Source organism: Nicotiana tomentosiformis, chromosome 3, assembly GCF_000390325.3.
Source record: "Nicotiana tomentosiformis chromosome 3, ASM39032v3, whole genome shotgun sequence".
NCBI lineage: Eukaryota > Viridiplantae > Streptophyta > Magnoliopsida > Solanales > Solanaceae > Nicotiana > Nicotiana tomentosiformis.
In genome coordinates this window covers 47,904,019-47,910,955 of record NC_090814.1, presented here as the reverse complement: position 1 = coordinate 47,910,955, position 6,937 = coordinate 47,904,019, and positions in this window count along the sequence as shown.

The following is a 6,937-nucleotide window of genomic DNA, read 5'->3' as shown; positions in this document are numbered from 1 at the left end:
AAAAAGGAATTCAAAAGTATTAAATTTAAAAGTAAAGATCTTTTTTATTGATTTAAGCCCTAATTCATGGTTTTCTCAATATTTTATCTTGTCCGCTAGTCTGCTAATATCTCTCAAAAGCAACGAATATTTAATTTTTTTTACAAATATAAAGAGAACTACATTCTTCTTCATAGCAGCAAATTCGAAATTCAAGTTGCAGGTTAATCATCCTTTTTGTTCCTCCATATAGAAAACTTTATTCTTTGACTCAAATTACTTATGCTTGTAAGTAACGTATAATAGATTGTTTTGATTAGTTTTTTGTGGGGATGGAACACATATATATATAGTTTTCTTCAATATTTATGCAATTTTACCTGTTTATAAATATTTACTGTCATTATATCATTTTATAAAATATTAAAAAATAAATACCTATGGGGCTTACGCCCCGCTGAGGCATATGTAAAATGCCTCGCCTTACGCCCACGCCTTTTAAAACACTAGTTTTGAGCATCGATACAGAGTCAGATTTGAGTGAAACTAGTATGATTGGACTCAGAATTTAATGGGTTGTTAGATTTTGTGAGTTTTGTCGAGTTCCGAGATGCGGGCCTGGGTTTGACTTTTTGGTTGAATTTGGGGTTTTATTGAAGATTCGATCTTTATCGATTGGGTTTGTTTCCTTTGGCATTATTTGATATTTTTGAGTTGCTTTTGGCTAGTTTCGAGCCTTTCGGAAGTCGGTTCGCGCGGGATGGTGTTTCCAGAGTATTGTTTGGCTTGCTTGGTATTGGATTCAGCTTGTCCGAGGTAAGTAACACTTCTAAACTTGGTGATGAGGGTATGAATCCCTGAATATATGTGTTATGTGTTATGTGTTTGGTGTTGAGGTGACGTACATGCTAGGTGACAGGCGTGCACCGTATGAATTGTGACTCGATTAATTCTGTGGTACTGTGTACTTACGTAATCTTGTCTTTATCCATAAAATTTCTACGTGATAGAGTAATTAAGTTGTGATCCATGTTAGAAACCATGTTTAGCTATATGCTTATTCTGTTAGGACCATTGAGGTAATTTCTGCTGTTGAGTTATTTGCTTAAATTGCAATCACATACCAATCATATTCATTCATTTGCATATCATAGCTCAGTCTCTGTTATCATTTGTTGTCACATTATGTTATCATTGTTTGGGCCGATTGGCATGAGGTTTGTGATCCCGAGAGACTGCAGAGATTGATAACGGAGTTGGGGCCTGAGAACCGGATTGTGAGTGATATTGATGCGATCGGGTTGCACGCCACAACAGGTTTATTTAATTCATGATGGGATCGGGCTGCACGCCGCAGCAGGCCATATTGACTTTATGTATATTATTATTATTATATGGATCGGACTGCACGCCGCAGCAGGTCCTTTGGGATTTATATATATATTATTGATGGGATCGGGTTGCACGTCGCAGCAGGCCATGATGGCTTATATTAGCGCTTGGGCAGGATCCGCCCCTCCGGAGTTTGACATACCAACAGTGAACACAGGTTTTACTGATTCATGACGGGATCGGGCTGCGCCCCGTAGCAGGTACCGTACAGTGATGAGTGACTGAGTGTGCTGAAGGATTGAGCATGATGAGTGGGAGTGCGAGACAGTGAGATTGAGTACTCTGAGAGTATAAGTACATGAGTGCATCATTGTGATGCATTGCATTGACATTTATATTTGACATACAAGCATAGAGATGCATTTCCTCATGCTACACGGTATTGTGACATTCATGACTTCACATGCATATTGACATGTAGGCATAGAGATGTGCTTTCCTCATGCTATCTAAGATTAAAATATTTTATCTCTTGTTGAAACTTTTTGGGAAAAATCATAGTTTTCTGATATACTCATATTTTCGTGATTTCGGTGAAAGATTTGGGTTTTACTGTTATACTTGAAAAGCATGCTTATTTTTTTGTAACTGTGATTGAGCTGAGCATCATATCTATGAGTTGTTTCGTGCACTACTTTATTTATATTATTATGAGTTGTTGTTAGCTATTGGTGTCCGACCGTTTGTCCAAGCTCGTCACTGCTTTTAACCTAAGGTTAGGTCTGTTACTTATTGAGTACATGGGGTCGGTTGTTCTCATACTACTCTTTCGCACCTTGCGTGCAGATTTTGGATGCTGATGTTGATGTGTGTGGCGCGAGCTGGCATTGAAGACGTACATGCATTCCGATCATAGCTGCCTCTTGTTCTTGGTAACTTTAGATTATTAATCTGTTCATTCACATTTCAAACAGATGATGTATTTATTTCATACCAGCTTTGTAAACTCTAAATCTTAGAAGCTCGTGATTTATACTACCAGTCCTTGGGATTTTGAATAAAAGTTCAGTTATTGCATCATTTATTTTCTCAGTTAAATTTCATTTGAATTGGATTATTACTAATTGGCTTTGTTTACCCTTAAAATTGGATAACAATTAAACTTATAATGAGGTTCTAAAGATACGCGATTTTACTTAATACTGATTGACAAATATGAAGATTAATAACAGAAATGAACTATAAAATAAAGCGAACCAGTATTGAAACAGAATTCAATCCTCGAGCTAGGATGACCTCGAACTGATTGATACCAAAATAGTTAAAAATAAAGCAAGCTGATGAACAAAAGAGTATAAGCTAAAGAGAGAGCGTTATATTGACTTTTTTACGTGAGAACAATGTGTGTTACAAATGGTTAATTCTCCCGTTTATATAGTAGAGGAGTTCTACTAATGGTATAACTCTAATTACAGAAGGAAATCCCATGATTAGCTAATTAACCGTTTCTAATTTGATCCGTTCCGAGATTTACGCCATGATCCTTGACCAGTCACGGATATCTCGCCTTTCTGTTATTGTGCTATCTTCGATCTTGCTCGATGTATGTCTTGTTTGGCTTCGATCGCTACTAGCCTCGATCTTGACCGGTACCTCGGTTCTGAACTCGGTACCTTATTCTCGTGATATGGCCTATTCCGTTACGAGGCCATCATTCGATGCAAACTACCAGTCTAGGTCAAATAGTAAAATCGAGTGGGCCCGATTTTAACCGTATACAGATAGGCCCCTCATTTTTTTGGAGTGTAATGACAAGAAATGAATTGAGCCTTCGATTTTCTATCTCGACCTATCATGATGTCATCCTTGTGACATAAGCAACGAAAGTGACTGAAACGTCCCGTCTGTACAGTTACCAAGGCATTAAATGCATCTCAGTCGATGGTCGGCCACCGCCAATATTGAACCGTCGTTGTGAAATTTATAAATAGCCCCTCTCTCTACCATTTTGAACTTTTACTTTCAGATTTCCAATCTCCAAAGCTCTTTATATCTTCGAATTTCTTCATCTACAAATCTACGATTTTCACTGCTAACCTCTTCTTAAAACACCAAATCTTATCATCTCCATCTATTTTTAACTTCAAATCCATACAAAAAAGGCAAATACATCAAAAACTGTTCCTCAAAAGGAAAATGCTTCTTCATCACGGCCGGCCGGCGACAAGACACCGACGGAGCCGCGCCTCGAGGAGTGTGTTCCCGGGAGGTGTGTCCTCACTTCCGATTTTAAAACCGATAAAGCCTCGTCAGTTCCCGGTCGATGCGAGCCAGTATCGATGTATATATGCTCGATAACTGAGGGATTTCTTAAGTAGGTAAAGAAAGATTGCAACTGGGAAGGCAAAAAGGTGGTGATCCCGACCCCCGAAGAGGACATCACCACCTATGTGGAAGGGTTTCTAAGTGTTTACACTTACCCTTTCACGCTGGGCTCCCTCGACCCTGTCATCGTTGATTTTTGCCGTCAGTATCAAATAACCCTAGGCCAAATCCATCCTTCCTTTTGGCGAATTGTGATTCTGCTTCGATTCTTCGTGAGCAAAGTTGAGGGGATGCCTTTCACCCTCGACCACCTCATCAGGTCATACAGTCCCTGCCTCTACCGAGGCGGGTTAATAAAACTCCAACGTCAGGCTACCAAAGTTCTGTTCTCGAGCATAGACGAGGACAAGGACCGAGGCTGGATGGGCTGATACATTCGAGTGAGGACTTCCGACCTAATCCCAGCCGAGATGATGCCATTTCCCGAGAAATGGAATATGAAGCGTAAGTACAATCTCACTGTTAGCTCTTATTTATTGTTTTGCTCATTTGCTTCTTCTCATTGATATCCTTTTCCGTGATGTAGTGGTCGCTTGGATGCCCGGTGCAATCCCTAACCTTAAGACCTGGGTTTGGGACCTGGCCTCAACCTCTACGTATGCCGAGCGTTCATGGCACGACTTATCAAAGGGCCGATGGTAAGCCAAAACTCATGGTAAGTCCCTTTTCCACGTCTTTTATGATTTTATCAAAGCATTTCTTACTTAATTTCCTTTCATACAGGCCTTGGCAAAGATGCTGTTATGAGGCCCCTATCTGGTGAGGGGGAGACTTCGATCCCGGCACCGAAACTGGTGAAGGACAAAAAGAGGAAAACGTTGAACCTAAGAAGAAGGTGGTTCGTAAGCCGAGGAAAAAAATCATCATCCTAACCAAAGAGTCTGTTCGGCGTCTAAGGGAGGAAGATGAAGAAGTGGAAGAAGACAACTCCGGGCTGGTGGCCGAGTGAGAATGAGCACCGAGGCCCCAAAGGCCACTGAATTGGTGAAGGCTGCAGAGACTCTGTCTCGAGATGAGGGGGTCTCGGGAAGAGACTTGGGCGAAGTCCCCGAGTCATCAATGATCGAAGATGCCTCCCGCCACACTGAGCCAACTGTGGGTATGGATGTCGAGGCCCATTGAGATGAGGAGAACGCCCCAAGTGATTCACTTGGGGCAATAGAAATTGGAGGCTCCCCACTGCTCCCCTCATTTTCTGAGGAGATCATTCAAGAGGCTTGGGCCTTGAAGACCCTCTCCATCGAAGGAGCCCACGGAAGGGAGGACCCTTCCGTGATTACTTTACCGATCTGAGTAACTTGGAGGTCTCGAGGAAGGACTCGGGTGAGGCATCGAGACTTTTCAATGAAGCACAGCAAGCTCTGAATAGGGTAAGCCTTAACTCCCCTTATTGGTGTTACACTTGTGTTCATTTTTCTCTTCCTGTCAAACTTTTTTTCTTCTTTCTATGTAGGCCTCGACGCTTCATCGGGAAGCATTTTCTCGATCTTGAGCTGAGCTGAGCTGAGTCGGTGTGAGGCTGACCTCCGAGGGCTCACGGAGGAAAGGAATGCCCTTAAACTTCTCTGTGGGCAAAAAGAAGAGGAGACCAAGGACCTCCGAGCTGAGTTGGCCAAGGCTCACCAAGATCACACCGACCTGATCGAGCAGGTAATGAAAATCTTAAAAGCTCATGGACTCGATTCGGGAATAGTGGCTAATATTTCAATCTCACAGCTGTAGTAGAAGGTCGAGAGGATCGAGCAGCTCCGCGATGAGGTAAATATGATGAAGGCGGAGACCTTGGGGTGGAAAGAAGGCATAGACCGCTTTGCTGCAGAAAAAGAGACTGCTTTATCCAAATTGTCATCGACCAAAATTCAGCTTCGAGGCATGAGGGAGAAGAGCTCGGCTCAAGAAAGGAAAATAGAGGAGCTCGAGGCTCGGTTGGCTTCCAAACTTGCCAAGGCCAAATCTGAAGCTGAAAAGGCAAAGGTCGAGGCAGATGTGATCGTGGCCGTCTACCGGGCCGATACTGAAGTCGCTCAAGTCCAAGCGAGATAAGCAGCCGAGATCTCTCAAACTCGAGCATATTAAATTGTCGAACTCGCCAATTGTCAATCTCGGAGGGAAACCCTCGAGCAGATCCACACTCGAGGTTTCGATCTTACCAATGAGATAGTAAAGGATAGAGAGCATGAAGCCGAAGATGGAGTGCTGGCCACTTCCGATGATGATGATGATGATGATGGAAGCAGGAGCGGGTCTGAGAATGGGGAAGACCTCGATGAAGAAGAAGCTGCACCCGGAGAAGATCAGGAACCTTAGGATTTTTCACTTTTGATCTTTTGTATAGGATCCTGATCGGACCTTGTAAATATTCTCATATATATAAAGATCTCTTTCCTTTCTGACTTGTCTTTATTTCATTTATGACTTGTGAAAATTTTGTTTTATTTATGCCTTATGAAAATTTTGTTCATAAGTTCGAGGCTTAGGCAATTTGATCGATGCCGAACTAGTATAGTTTTTATAATCGAGTGAGTACTTGCTCGAACTCGTAGTAGGGTGACCCTTAGGTTTTAATTAAGTGAGGATGATTTCTCAAAAATAAAATGGCCCTTTAGGCTCTCGAATTAGGCCGATACGGCCATAGCAAAAAGAATGGCTTTCTCCCCTTTTCGGCTAGAAAAGTTTATTATTTAATCATATAAATTCTATTGTGCCTTAGTACGAAATAAAGGGTTTGCTCGAGAATTTGAACGGTTCCGTACCCATTAGGATTTTCAAAGGTCGATGCTATCGAGACCCTTTGTTTCGTATTGCCTTAGTATAAAATAAAGAATTTGTTCGAGAGTTCGAATGACTTTGTACCTATTAGAGTTTTCGAGGGTCGATATTATTGAAACCCTTAGAAATTTAGCCGAGGGTAGCCTTTTTAACCAGTTTGTAAAAATATTCGAAGGCCTGTTTAATAACAAAAATCGGACGTCTCCGAACAGTGTTAATTTGGCCGTAGCCTTTAACTTGGGATTTGCCTTTTGGGCTTGTTCCCCTGTTATACTTCGAACTTGTTCAAAGTATCAGTCCCCTAATAGGGTAGCCGTGGCCTATAAAATCGAGGATTGCCTTTTTAAGGTCTTACGATTTCGAGGTTTAGTAATTCGATCATGTCGATTTTTTGGACGGCAGTCCCCGATTATCGGGTAAATTGTTTGAACTTCAGTTGTGATCGGCCCTTAAGCCAGTTTCCACAATAGAT